The sequence below is a fragment of the Lynx canadensis genome, chromosome D1 (genome assembly GCF_007474595.2).
Source record: "Lynx canadensis isolate LIC74 chromosome D1, mLynCan4.pri.v2, whole genome shotgun sequence".
NCBI classification, from domain to species: Eukaryota; Metazoa; Chordata; class Mammalia; order Carnivora; family Felidae; genus Lynx; species Lynx canadensis.
In genome coordinates, this window is record NC_044312.2 from 79,308,634 (window position 1) to 79,324,717 (window position 16,084).

The window sequence follows — 16,084 nt, forward strand, 5'->3', positions numbered from 1 at the left end:
ACCCAGGTGCCCCAGAAACTTTAAAGAAATAACCACCCTTGAATTGTAAAATTAGAACTGTATTTGAAAAAGGTAAAATGCATAGCTCTATATTATAGTAGGGAAATTTGATTTCTTTAAAGAAATAGAGAAAGGGAAATAGAAGGAATGTAATAGTTGAGCTGAAATATGAAGGTATTGATTACTAACAGTTGAAGAAGAGAAAAGGAAATCATGCCTGGCAGAGGATCTGAATATTCAATTCCCTTATAGGTGTAATGAGCAAAACACCTGTGGATGCAACCAAGACAGTTGACAAAGAGAAGATTAGGGTGTGTCAGTGGAGACAATGATTCTAGAATCATTCTCCAGCCACTGATTGAGACTCTGGTAGCTGGTCTTGCAAAGAAGTACAGAATATCAATATAGCTCTTTGAGTCTCCTGGACACATTGTGACTTTGACAGCTTCAGTAATGCTTTTATAAACTGTCTTAATTTTACTCACAGCAAAATCTGCTTTATATTACAAACAGCAAAATAATCCAAGGAAGGAAGATGTGAAAAACATTGCCAACTTTATAAGAACTATATAAACAATGGATCTTCATTAGATTTCAGGAATTTGAGGCCATCTTCCTATATTTTTACTAGAATGATGATTAATTTTCTTACTCAGCTTGTAAACTTGCAAGCAGTGTGAGAAAGGTGACAATCAGTGCAGGTGCATCACCAGCACTGATTACATGCCATGATGGTCACCTCCACAGTAAACTGGGAAACTTTGTTTGGTGGTTACTCTCAATGCCACCAAACATGCTGTCTTGGTGAACATCTTTATGATATTGAAGCCCATGTGGTACCAGGTGAACTTTTGCTCAGAGCTTCATGCTGCATATTTCCAGATTTAACTTCAATCTGACCATATAATGGCATGGGTGACCTGGAATATTAGTCCCCTGGGAGGAAGGGCTTCCTCTGTTCATTCACTGCAGCATCCTTAGCCACTAGGACAAGGCCTGTACACAGTGGTTCTTAAATGACATTTGTGGGATGAATGACTAGCTTCCTTCGAAGAAACTTTGGTTATGTCAGTGCCATGGGAAACTGCCATATAGGAGAAGTGACATCTTTAGTGTAAATCTGCCTTTTATATGTTATTATATAAAAATGAATATAAATAGATGGGATGATATTGTGATCCTACACTCTACTTTGAAGACAAATTTTGTCTAAAGGGAAAACTAATTGAGGCTTCTCTTCTATTTACTTACTGATTTTACTTATAATTCTGTTTTTAACATTTCCCCCTACGTTGAAATTAGTTATGTCTATCCTTTCACAAATGTCCGTTATCACTGTAGAGTTTAGTTGATACGATTACCATATAAGAACTAACATAATACACCAACATAAATCATATACATAGAGCAAATGAGAGGTTTTTTTTCTTATATAAATGTCCCATGGTTTTTCCTACCATTGATGACCCTTACCTTTTTTAACACCTCTCTATAACATAAGCTGATTTGGAAATTTTTTTACCTACCTGTCAATGACTGATTTAGTTTTGTGTGCATGTAAGCAGATTTAAAGCCTCAAGCTAAAGGCATGTGACTCCTAACTTTGAAAATGGATTTCAAGCTTCTTTCAATCAAAGAAAAGGTATGTACAGCTTAGAAACTGTTGGCATACAAGTATCTAGATCTTCATATCTCTACATAGACCTGGTCTTGAATTGGAAAAAAAAAAAAGAAAGAAAAGAAAGGAAACAAAGAATAACAATCATCTTCTGTAGTTAGGACAATCCTTTATTATGTTGTATTAAAGGCACTCAACAGAGAATGGCAGAGATACATGGACCTTTATAATTCAAATGTGGAAACTGAGGGGCAAAAAGAAGGGACTTAACATAAAGTTTCATATCTAATGAGTAACAGCAAACAAAAAAGACTAGAACAGTTGTCTCTGGTACAGAGCCATTGGAATTTTTCAGTATTCTTACAAAATCGAGTCTTAAATCTCAGGCTATCTTAAAACATGAAATATTAATTCAGTGGCAAGAAATATGAATCTAAAAAATAATTCAACACTACATGATCAGAGAGGCATGGAATAGATATAGATCCAAATAAAATAAAAATCAGTATTAATAAAAATTCACATTTTAAACCTTCTCTCTGTGAAGAAATAATCATGTTTCATTATAATTATTAGTATGTCATTGCAAAAAAGGTGTCATTTATGATTCTTATAATCATATCTGTAATTTTATATGGCTCATAAAAATGTGACATCCATGAAATAGAATATCAATTGTAAGATGCCTTTTATTTGCTTTACATTTTTGGAGAATCGATTCAATTAGCTTTCATGATTAGATCCAAATATTGAACCTGCAAGTTATAGCTCAATGTGTAATGGGTGACTTAATGGATATCTTAATAACTTAAACAAAATATGCTATTGACATGAAATATATTAGTAAGTAAATAGGTGATTATTTAAGTGAGTATAAAACAATAACAGAAGAGAGAGAAGAAATTAGATTATCAAGCTAGGGAGGTTTATTTTCAATATCTCTGTTCCATCTATCCCAAATTTCAAAGACCATTTTATTATCCTTTCTAGCTCCCCAGCTACCCTGGGCTCGAATATCGTCCTTAAATTCATCCTATATGATATAGCAATGAACCAAACGCATTTAATGTATTTTTTATTAACTTACAAGAGTTTTAGCAACGTCCTGAAATACCCATATTGTGTGCTCAAAATTTTTAAGAGGATAATGTTTAATCAAAACAAATATATATTGGTAGAATCTCAATTTTGTGCCAGGTTTTTGGAAGGGGGAAAGGAACTAAGAATTTTGAGCATTACAGTATATATGAATGACAATCTACAAGGTAATTTATGTCTAAAATTTTATTTAAATCTCAATTCTGTAATGTAGGTGTTAATTTTAATTTTAATAATTTTCAAGCTGAAACTTTTTTCGAAATAAATAGAACTTAGTAAAATTTTCATGTTTATCTTACTAGGAAATGATTTTTTTTTAATTTTTCAATGTTTATTTATTTTTGAGAGAGAGAAAGAGACAGAGAGTGTGAGTGCAGGAGGGACAGAGAGAGGGGGAGACACAGAATCCAAAGCAGGCTCCAGTCTCTGAGCTGTCTTCACAGAGTCCCACGCGGGACATGAACTCACAAACCTAGAGACCATGACCTGAGCCGAAGTCGGACGCTTAACCAACTGAGTCACCCAAGTGCCTCGGCAGGGAAATGATTTTGGACTGCTTGCATTGTTAGCATTTTACTTAGGATTTGCACTTCTAAATTCTTTTTTTTTTAAATTTTTTTTTTCAACGTTTATTTATTTTTGGGACAGAGAGAGACAGAGCATGAACGGGGGAGGGGCAGAGAGAGAGGGAGACACAGAATCGGAAACAGGCTCCAGGCTCCGAGCCATCAGCCCAGAGCCTGACGCGGGGCTCGAACTCACGCACTGCGAGATCGTGACCTGGCTGAAGTCGGACGCCCAACCGACTGCGCCACCCAGGCGCCCCTGCACTTCTAAATTCTTAATGACAGAGTTCTTATTTTGTGATTTTGTTGTCAGATTTCATGCCAGTATTCGTGTCTCTCAATAAATTTACATCAGTTTTCATAACTTGCCTAGGCTAAAATTTAACTGAAACTTTAGGAAACAATTTTCTTTATTCATTACATAGGCAATTATGCCTTACCATGATGGAACCGAAAGGTACAACCTTTGAGAATTCAAAGAGTAATAAATTTTAGAAAATACAAACTAATCTATAGTGACAGAAAGGAGATCAGTTGTTGCCTAGGACCAAGGTGAGGAGGTAGAGAGGGATAGGGAGTAGAGATTATAAAGGTATTTGAGAAGGGGTGCCTGGGTGGTTCAGTCCTTAAGCATCCACTCTTGATTTCAGCTCAGGTCACGATGTCCGGGTTCGTGATTTCAAGCCCTGTGCCAGGCTCTGAGCTGACAGTGCGGGACCCTCTTGGGATTCTCTCTCCCATTATCTCTGCCCATCCCCTGTTCATTTTCTCTTTCTGAATGAATGAATGAATGAATGAATAAATAAATAAATAAATAAATAAATAAATGTATATAGACACACACACACACACACACACACACACTAAAAGGTATTTGAGGAAACTTGGGAATCTGGATTATGTTCATTATCTTGTTTGGCTTAATGGGTTCACTGGTAAATACATATGTCAAAATGTATCAGATTGTGTACTTTAAATACTTGTAGTGTTTTTTTTTGTGTCAAGGACTCCTCAATAAAGGTGTTAAAAAGAGAATTCAAAGAGCAGACATAAGGGAATTAGAGTTGTACTAATTCCATTTCTACTGCTTTGTTTGATGAGCTTTAAATTTTGTTTACCATAGCAATTAGCAATACAGTTGTAAAATTGATAAAAATGTGGGCAATGTTTAAAAAGGGCTTTACTCAACATAATACATGTTGCAGTAGAAAACGAAAGTCCCATATTCTTGACTAAATGTGAAGAAATCAGATGTAGATATACTGAACGATGCTTTAATTTTATTGCTATGTACAGAAAACTATTACAAAAGCCAACTTATTAGTAAAGTTCATGTAGGAAAAATATTGCTCCTCCAGAAAAATGTCTGAATTTTAAAGCCCAGAGCCCTCTCTTTTCTCATTGAAATAGTTGTATTTGACAGCATATTTTAAAAATAAAATTCGATATCTTAGAGATATCTATCTCTAAGAGATAGATAGAGATAGAATTCTATCTTAGAGATAGAATTGTACCACTATAGCATATTGCTGTGATTTTTGCTTAGCTTTTGAATAGTTTATATACAGCATGTGAATTATATTCACTTTAAAAGTTTGACAGAAAACGGAATTAACGTCTCCTGGGTTTATAATTGATCATTATTGGAGATAATACTTTGATAAAGTTTTCAAACAATTCCACATTGCTTTTCCTGCAAAGCATTTTATTTCTTCCTTTGGTGATTTTTTTTCCAGAAAATTCTGATTAAGATTTTTGTATGTATTTGCACAAAGATGTATATATTATTCTCATATCATTCATTGCCTCTGAATCTGGTTTTTATTTTTTCTTATTTTGAATATTATTTCTACTTCCTCCTATTCAGATCAAGAATGAAGTCATCATTAACATCCTTACTTCTGTTAGTCTCATTGATGGGTTTCTTGTATCATACTCATATAGACATTTTCAGATTAGTAATAGTAAAAACACTATTTTTTGTTAAACAGTAAAATGCTTTTTATTTTTGACATGATTTTTAAAACTCTGAGCCTTGTTTCTTTTCAAATCTATTTTTATTTTCTATGTTATATTCTGACTCAACATCCATATTTATTTAGTCTTCTTCTAGTCCAAAGATGGTGACATATTCAGGCTTATTATAGGTTCTTCAAGAGAATTTATAAATGGAATAATTTGTTATGTTTTTATTGTTTCTCAAGTTTCTACTTAAATTCCAGTTAGTATACAGTGTAATATTAGTTTCAAATGTAGAATTTAATGATTCATCACTTACATAACAACAGCTAGTGCTCATCACAAGTGCCCTCCTTAATACCCATCACCCATCTAAACAATTTCCCATCTATCTCTCTCCATTAACCCTCAGTTTGTCTTCTGTAGTTGAGTCTTTTATGATTTGCCTCCCTCTTTTTTTCCCTTTCTGCTATCTTCATGTTTTGTTTCTTAAATTGTACTTGTGAGTGAAAGTCATATGATATTTGTCTTTCTCTGACTTATTTTGCTTAGCATAAGATTCTCTAGCTCCATGCACATCATTACAAATGGCAAGATTTCATTCTTTTTATGGATGAGTAATTTCCATTATACACACACACACACACACACACACACACACACACACAGACACACACTATATTTAATTTCACTGAGTCAAAACCATTCCCGGGAAATTCTTAGGATCTCACATGAATGCTCAAGCAAAACTGAAATAAACTTATGTGTTATGCCCTTTTCTAATTACAAAGTTTTGAAATCGAAAAAATGCATTTTTCTATCCTTCCTCTACCCATTTCCTTTCAATGGATCCTCTTATTTTACAGAAAGTAAAATGATACATGGTATTATATTGTCCTAAACTCAAATGACTCCCCTTCTGCCAGTCAACTTCTTGACTACTTCTTATCCATGAGTTGTTCATATATGCATGCTCATATCCATGAGAAATATGACTAGATTTATATATTTTAAAAAATATTTATATATGATATTTTTAATCCAAATTTACTCTCTCAACTTGGGTTATATATTATACACAGAGTATCCATTATATAAAAAAAAAACAAGCCTACGATATCTGAAATTTAAAAATTATATACAAATAGAAAAGAGGAAATATAGTTAAACATTTTTCAGACACATAGACCACAAGCAGTTATTAATATGATACAATTAGTTTTGGTAGAGTAAAAAGGGAACAAAATTCAGATATAAATGTAACTTACTGAAAAACCCACACACTCATACTGAAAATCAATATGGAAGTTCTATTTGCATAATTTATTTTCCAATCATAAGACTTACTATATTGCTGAGAATATTGTTTTAAAAATAAAAATCATTTTATGCCATATTTTTATATTATACAAATATAGACATTAAACTCAATTTGATAACAACATTGCCACCAAATCTGACATTTATTTGCTGACTTAGACTCAATATTAAATGGGAAAATAATGGTTTTATTGTTTATTGTCTTTGAGGTAACATGATTATCTTGATTTCTGAAGAAATCTAGTATTCCTAAGAAAAGTGCTGACCAGCTTTCAAGCTACTCAATAAGTACTTATTCTGTACTAAACAGTTTTCTAAGTGCTTGATAAATTCTTGCTTGTTAAATTATTTCAGTTATCATTCATATGGGAGATAGATATTATCCATGTGTTTCATAGATATCAAAGAATATATCTTTCATATTTTAATATCTCTAAAATCAGGATTTATCTCACAAGTAATGATATCTTACAAGCAATGATAGCTTGAAATTGATGTTGGCTGGGGGTTAGATGTGATATGGTTGTTGATACCTAGGCATTAATAACCATCAAGAGTAGCAATATCAAAATTTGTAGATAGGATGTCAAGAGTTTGGAAGAATATCCAAGAGCCACTACTGAACCATTATTTTAACCTTGAGGGACCAAACCATTGTGGAAAGGGGAGGTAGTGTACCAAACATGTTTATAAACATTGCTAAAACTGAAGCAAAAAATAGGCTGGGTTTACCTAATTTCAAAGTCAGTTTAAGAGCTCAGTACCATTTTTTTAAAAAATATTTTATCAATTATCTTGAGATGCTATATCACCAATGCTATTTATGGCACAAAAGATGGCACTGTATGGAAAAACAAGGAGATTAATCACTCCGAGCTGAAAATTGAATTGGGATCATTAAAGTCTGAATGTGAAAATATTTAGAAAAGTCTTAATATTTTTCTTATGTTTTCCTTATTACATACAATAGTGTTGTATTAATAAAACCTCTATCTAATAAAGATTAAAAGAATTATTCTAATCAGTATAAAATAAAAATTACTAAAAATTAAGTTGAATCGACAGATCTTTTTTTTTCTTAAAGGTATATCAAAGAATGAAGTACCTTTTATAATCAAAGTTATTTCAAAATAAATAAAATATTATATTCCTGTTTTATTGATGGGAAGCTAATGTTTAGTGAGGCTAAAACCCCTTGGAAATTCTGAGATCTGAGCACGAATAGAGAATGATATAAACAAACTGTAAAAACCTAATTCTTGATCCATACCACAACATAATAAAGCTAACTTAGCATGGATATTTAGTTACCATAGCAGACAAATTAAAGCACCTGAGGTTTGCTCCTGGGGAAGGGATTTCTGATTCAGTTACACTGAAGCAGGAGGTAAAAGAACAGATCAAAACCCTGGTCTAGAAGTGCTTGCCCTGACCTTTGACCTTGGACATTAATCTCAACCTATGGCTTTGGAAAAGTGCATGAAACCACCTCCAAATCATTTCCTGCCCTATGTTCCCCCATTCCTTGTCGGCTGAAAAATGCGTATTAGATAGCCTGTATAAATGAACAAACTGACTTCACTTTGAAATACAAAATCTCATATTTAAGAAAGTTTTCAATTCCAATTATTTTCAAAGCATGCAATTCATCTTCACTGAGCCTTCACATTTTATAATCTACCTGTCAAGAACCCCTTATCTCTGATTCTCTCCCTTTAGCTCAAGCCTCAGCTCAAAAAAATGTTTCTTCTTTCTTGAAGCTTTCCTTGGCATGCCCCTACTCACCTTGATAGGGTTATGTTCTCCTCTGTGTGTTTCTAGAATACTAATGTAATGGTCATACAAATGTTATATTTAAGCATGCTTTGCCCCTATGCTAACCCTGTGTACCTAGCATTTAGGCCCTCTGTAAGTTAGCAGATAATGTTAACTGAAAAGGACATATTAAAGATATTTTGATCTCATAAACTTAGTCTGAATTATTTTCCATTGCTGATCAAATTACCTAATACAAAACATAATACAAATTTTGAAACAAATTAGGAAAAATAAATCCTTGATGAAGCACTACAGAAGAGATTTTGTCTTATCTTTCCTAAAGCAAACATGCAGGGATTTAGCAGGGAGATCTGGACATGGGTTCATCCACTGAAGCAATTCCTGGTCTAAAATGAAAAGTTTTTCATTTCTTTAAAAATATTAGACCAAGACTGCAACTCAGTCACCTTGGTTAACTTATCTTAGCAGAGGTGCCTGAGGGTCTACAATCCACTTGAGATTCTTACTGTAGCTTCATTAAAAATATACTAGAGAGCCGAGAGTGAAAAAAATGTTTCATTTTCTTCATTTGATATATAATAAATGTTTATTGGACAGATTGAGGTATTTCCTTCAGGAGAAAAGTGATGGAAGCAATCATTTGGCTTACTATAGTCCTTCCAATGGATTTCTGGTATTTGGCTCCGTATTTTGTGTTGTTTTTTGTAAACAGTTTGTAAGAAGTAGTGAGATGTTCCACTAAATAAATAAAAAAAAAAAATAGAGTTGACCTCTGAGATTTAAGCTGATCAAATCTGCAGACAATAGGATAAGATAGACAGTTTGCTAAAACCACTGGAACTACTGTCCAGATTGTAGGAATTGGACGGGAAATTGAAGGAAACACAGTATCGGGGCACCTGGGTGGCTCAGTCAGTTAAGCATCTGACTCTTGATTTCAGCTCAGGTCATGATGTCATAGTTGATGAGTTCCAGCCCCACATCGGATTCTGTGCTGAGAATGCAGAGCCTGCTTGGGAGTGTCTTTCCCTCTCTCTCCACCCCTCCCCTGCTTGTGTGTTCTCTCTCTCTCTCTCTCAAATAAATAAATTAATTAAAAAAAAAAAAAAAAAACATAGTCTCAGAAGAAGGAAGTGACCAACTTAGAAAATTAAGTTTAGACTATCCCTGATCCCTAAATCTTTTCTAATCATTTACTCAACACAGCTATATCTTGCTATTTTGGCTTCCCAAAGGCTCCAATAAAATGCAAGTCCATGTATGTGAGTGTGTGGGTGGAGAGGAGCCTTGTCGTCTTTCTCCAATACAAGAATAAAGATCATCAGAGCCTTGCTAAGTCCTTCAAATTAAAGTCCAGTATGAGGACTCCTTGGGCTGACATTTTGTGGGTCCAAACACCTCCTCTAACTTAACCACTGCTGTCCTGCTTTACCAACATCAGTTGTTTCTTTGCTTTTCATCCTAAAAATGTATGTGATTGCATCCTGCATATTTGCCTCTTTTTCTTTCAAGTTACAAAAATCAGTAACTATCTACACGCAGTGATTACAATGATCTTCCCTCCTAAAATCCATGGTAATCATGTGATATTACTAATGGGCTGAAATTTACCTTCTAACTGTGTTTCAAAGTATAATTTACCTCATTCCCCTCATGATCTGAGAGATTATATCTAACATGTTACAAATTGCCACATCATTCAATAAATTCACTTAACAGAACCATTGGGCGCCTGGGTGGCTCAGTCAGTTGAGTGTCCTGACTCCTGATTTCTGCTGTGGTCATGATCTCATGGTTCATGGGGCTCTGCACTAAGAGCACAGAGCCTGCTTGGGATTCCCTCTTTCCTCTCTCTCTCTGCCCCTCCCCTCACTCTCCCTCTTTCTCTCTCCCAGAATGAATAAATAAACTTTAAGAAAAGTTAAACAGTTCACTGAACAGAATCATAGAACCAAGAGTCAAATGGGACAATATAGTTACCTAATTTAACCTTCTCCCTGAATATTTAATCTTGTATAAATTTCTTTAAATTGTAAAGTGAGGCCTGGATCTTGAGGCACTGGTTACTGAGATACTGGGCTAACCTATTGCATCAAAACCTCTGGCTGTAAAAATGTGTATATCTAAAGCTTCCAACACCTGCTACCAGGTCATGGCATAAGTTATACAGAATCTTAAATGTTTTTCTGCAAATATACTTCCCCAGGCTGAACTTTACGCTAGTTTCTTAATTTGTTCCTTAAATAGTTTTGACACGTCTCCAGACTAGCCGATTTCTTTTGAATACATTTCATTTCATCTATATGGTTCTTATAAAGAGCAGTTCTCTAATGATTGTATTATCTCAAAGATATTCTGATAACAGGTACAAAGAAGAGTGGTATCTATTTTTTAAAAAATTGTTAATGAAATAAGCTCTATGCCCAACATGGGGCTTGAACTCATGACCCTGAGATCAAGAGAAGCATGCTCTACCAACTGAGACAGCCAGGCACTACCCCCACCCCTCACCCTGAGTGGTACCTATTTTTATGTAACACTCCCACTATCTATGCTGGCCTGGTTAGGGTGAGTGAGCAAGACTGGCACACTGTATCATTGACATATATTGCATTTATAGCCAGTTGAAACCCCTGAACATGATTCCTACTGTGAATTATGTGGGACCTGTCTTCTGCATCCTATTGATACATGGCACTTAGATTGAGTGAGGGACCTTGTCTTTCCCCATCCAGTTGACTTAACCATAATGTGATAAGATAAATTATATTTCTGACTATTCTGAAAATTACCCATAGTGTCTTTTGAGCTGTGTTAATTACCTTTGGTCTTAAGAGGCCATCCAAATGTAATCCACTGAGACAATTCTAATTAAGGAGTATTTTTATGCTATTTGAGTTGTAGTCCTTGTGATCTCTGGGTTAGAGTACTACAATGACCAATTTTGGAATAATTCCTTGAAAAAGCTTAGTCTAGCAGTGGCCCTATTCTCAGGCTCTGCTCCTTAATGGAAATCTAACACTGGTGAAATCTTTCAGATTCTTGTTCCTGGTCACTGTGATCACCATGTTCTTCCCTTATGTCTAGAGGTTTAATTTCTCTGCAGAGGAAATTCAGTTCAGAGTCTATTTTTCAGGGGTTCTGCAATTTATCTTGACTTATTTGGGCTTCTAAGATAACTATGGACAATTAGAGTTGCATGATCATACGAATTCAAGAATCAGATGGATGACTTCTTGGTAGGTTTTGTGGTCTCTGCATGGTGCTTGTTATCTGGAGCAAAGAGAGGCAGTGTGACAGAAAGATTAAGTGCTCAGAGTCTGGAGGTAAACCGACCGGGATTTCAAATTCTAGTTGTGTCAGTTATTAACTTTCTGACCTTGGGGAATTTACTAACCTCACTGTGCCTTGGTATCTTTACCTTTGAAATGGTTTAGAAATCTCACTGTGTCCCAGTTTGCTCATCCACAATGCACAATGTGGCTAATGTTCACATTGTAGACTACGGATAGGTTTGTTTGGCAAAATAAATGAAAAAAAACATCCAAAAAGTGCTTAAAATTGCTTGTCACATCGTGTGAATATATATATTTTTTGTTTTATCCCTGCTGTTCTATTTTTAGTATGGAGGCAAAACCTATCTTCTTTTAATTGTTCCATGTGTGACTGTGTATGCACAGACACACAAAAAGGAAGGTGTTAAGTTGTGAATGGAAGCAAAGATGTCACTTGTGCAAATCAACAGAAATTTACAGCATGTTTAGGGATCTGAAAACACATATATACATATGCACAATATCGTGTATGGCTTTGGATAAAAAAAAAAAAGAGGAAAATATAACTCCACAACTTATTCTAAAACATTTTTGGATGTTTATCTTTAAAACAATGAGATATATATACATTTTTTTTTCCAGGAAGCAAGATCATTGTTCCTGTAATATAATCATACTGGGAAGAAAGTGTGGGCTTCATGATTCAAAAACTGAGTCAAGAATTCACTAGACAAATGTGAATGGGTAAGGAAGTCTCTGTTCAAGGGTGTTACATTGGAGGAGACAGACCAGACATGCTGACCTCATCTTCCCTGAAACAAAGAGTAGAAGTATTTCTAAGAGTTGGGGTATGAGCATTGCAGGCCATGTATGTTCACAAATTGGCTTTAACCAAAGGAAAATTAAACTTTCTAGTATCTTCATGACAGGTGGTATAGTCTCACAACTTGGAGCAAGGCACCCACCCAAATTGGGCTCCTACCCTTCCATAGAGACTGGGAGATAGGGAGAAACACTATCTTCCTGGATGATTACATTTCATTGTGATAACTTCCAGGGCCTTGAGAAAAATAGACCTGGGTTGTAAATGACAAAAGACCATAAAACAAAAATTTATATATCAAAGGCGCAAAGAAAGAATTTACAATGAAAGGTTTTTCTGAAGTAAATGCTTCAAGAAAAGGGAAATTAGAGGCCTAGAGACAGGAAGAAGCCTGCCCAAAGTTTCATCATGCTGAGGGAAATATAAAGGCACTCTTTTTCAACATTTAACTTGTAAATTGAATTATAAATACACCAACAACAGGATCATCTTGGGAAAATTACTTAACCTTACTTACCTCAGCACTCTCATCTCTGAAATAGAGATTTTACTACCTGATGAACTGGATTAATTGTGAAGGTTTAAGGAAACACTGTAGGTAAAACACATAATGCATTGCCTAGAAGATTGTTACTCAACATAGCAGTTGCTATTTTATTACTGTCATTGTTTTTATGACAGAGTACACTTGTATTTGCTCCATACAACATCGACCTATCACTCTGAAATGTAACACTACAGGTATTTTTAAACAAAATTAAAAACAATTTCAACCTAGTGTTTTGGCATTAAAAGCAACACAGCTATTATCTTCTTGCTAGTTAATTGCTGACACAGTTGAGGTTCTGTTCTGAAAAAACTTTTGAACTGCTTCAATAACATTAAAATCTGACATTATAAACATACTTCTGCATTTAAATATGCTTTTTCATTCTAATGAAAAATTTTATGTTTTAATACATCATTGCTATTTTCCCTATAATTATATTTTTTAGCACTGGGAAACATAGAATATCAAATCATAAAAATGTTAAGGAAAACTAGAAGTTTCTATATCACCATCTGCTGCTTGCAAGGTTCATAGTTCCAAAGTTAATAGTCAAATTCATTAAACAAAAAACAATTCATGAAAATGTGATGTTAAATTAATGGTCCCCATCTTATGAGGTAACTAGATGAGTAAAATATGTTCTCTTTTTTAAGAATAGTTAGTACTAGCTTTTTGCTGTAAGTAACCTCTTTCAAGAAGCCAGCTGGTAAGTGGGAAAAGTAATTGAATTATAAAAGTATAAAATTTAAACATAGAATTGGATCCAATGTGTGTGGCCCCAACGTACATATGATTGCACAATAAGGAGCTTTTACAATATTTTTAAGTGAACAATTCATTGGAAGGAATCAATAAGGAAATATAATAGGAATCATCCAAACTATATAGATCTGCCTGTTTCCCAAGTCTAGAACTAGGACCAATTTTGCCCAGAGTATAGATCTATATGGACAAGCAAAAAAATCTTACTATGTCCAATTAGAAATCTTTATTCTTTGAAAATATTTTATATGCTCATTTTTACAGACCCTTCAAGAGATATAATTTCTCAGTATGTCAAAAAGGATCAAAATATTCTCATATTGAATAGGTCATTGATGCCTACTCGTTTGATTCAAGGATTTGGTACTTAAGATTTGTCAAACATCAGTCCACTTGAGTGAATATTTTCTAAGTAGTTTCCAAGTACCCACTAGACTTTAAAGATGATCCCAATGAGCCAACAAATATATTCTGAGCACCTTATTTTCTTTTAGAAGCATTTATTAATTGACTTAGGAGGAGTATAAAAGAAACTGTATACTTAGTGTGGTAGGTAGAGCAATGGCCTTCAAGTATGTCCATATCCTAATCTCCTGAACATGTGAATACAGTACTGTAAATAGAAAAAGGAATTTTCCAGATGTAATTAAGGATCTTGAAATGGGAAGATAATTCTTATCTGAGTGAGCTCAGTGCAATCATAAGGATCCTTATAATGGGGAAGTCATGTAAGTCAGAATCAGAGAAAGACATGACAATGGAAGCAGAGGACAGAGTGATACAGAGAGTCATGAGCCACGGAATGAAGTTGGCCTCTAGAAGGTGGAAAAGACAAGTAAAGACATTTCCATTTAGAGCATCCAGAAAGAATAAAGTCCTGCTGACACCTTGACCTTAACCCAGTGACACTTGGACAGTTTTATAACTGAAAGATAATAAATTTTCATTGTTTCAAGCTGATAAGTTTGTGGTAATTTGCTACAGCAACAATAGGATGATAATACATGTTGTATTATCACCTATGTTTATATTTAATCATATAGATAGAAATCACAACCTAAAATAATGTATAAAATTAATTTTAATGTAAAGGGAAAAAGAAAAGAATGTGTGTGATCAGAGGTCAGCAAGGTCTTTTGTAACATACAGCATAAATGAGACAGATTTTGAGTTGGAATTTCAAAAATTAAAATTAAAAATATATAAACAGAATACCTCTTCATTTCACTGAATTTCACTAAACCATTCTACCTTCCATGCTATTTCATTTCCTACTAGACTGCTGGCATCCCAGATTGCATCTTTCAGGTACTAATCAACATTCTTATCATACATTTGTTCTCAGCATCCTCTTGGGTGCCTTCTGTCCAAAAAGCCACTGGAATTCTGAGTTATGTTGCTACCATAGCTGCTGAGACACTGCAGGACAACCCTGATGCCATTGCTAAGTATGTTGGTTCCCAGGACTACCTAAACTAAAACAAACAAACGAACAAACAAGACTCAAGTAGTAAAAGTGAAGTTGTCTTCTACTAAGACCTCATCATCCCAGGGCCATATAGATACTACAAAACTTCTGTTTCCTAACTTCTGAACATTGCCAGTTGTCAAAAACTGAGTGAAAATATCTCATTCAACTTTTGGCCTTGATCTATATCTGTCCATGGTTAGGTTGGGAGTTTTTGGAGCCAGAAAGAGGAGGACCTATCTAACTCAGATACTATGTTGTTCAGCCCATTCTAACACAGCTCAAAATTCAACCCCCAAAATCAAGAAAAACTCAATTCATTTTTGAACCAATATTTTTCATGTACATTAAATCCTTGAGTCTCCCATTTCTAATTATGTTAGATATCCTTGCATAAAATCAATATTTTCTGAGAAGAAAAAAAAAATGCTGAATGCAAAAGAAAGCAATACAATAGTATTGTGGCAGCAGGGACTCTTTAAAGGAAACAGGGACTTTTGAGACCATCAGAACTTGAGCATAGAAGATCATAGAGATTATGGAGAAAAGGAAACTGGGAGAATGGACAATGACATTCTGAAAGTTCAGGATTTGGCTGTTCTTAGGAAGAGGAGAGATAATAAAATTTCAGTGGGCGGATTTCAGCTAAGAAGCAGAGAAGTTAGCACAGCTTTGGGCTGTCTCACAGGCTGAAAAGGACAAATTAGAGTGTGAAGCTATCAAGAGAGCAAATCTGAAGGGCCAAGATTCCCAAGAGAGTAGTGCAAGTAAATAGGCTGAACACTGTATTGTCTTCCATTTGAGGCATTTGCTGATGTGTTACGCTGCATCTGGGCAAGAGGCCAAGACATTCTACAAAAGGCCAC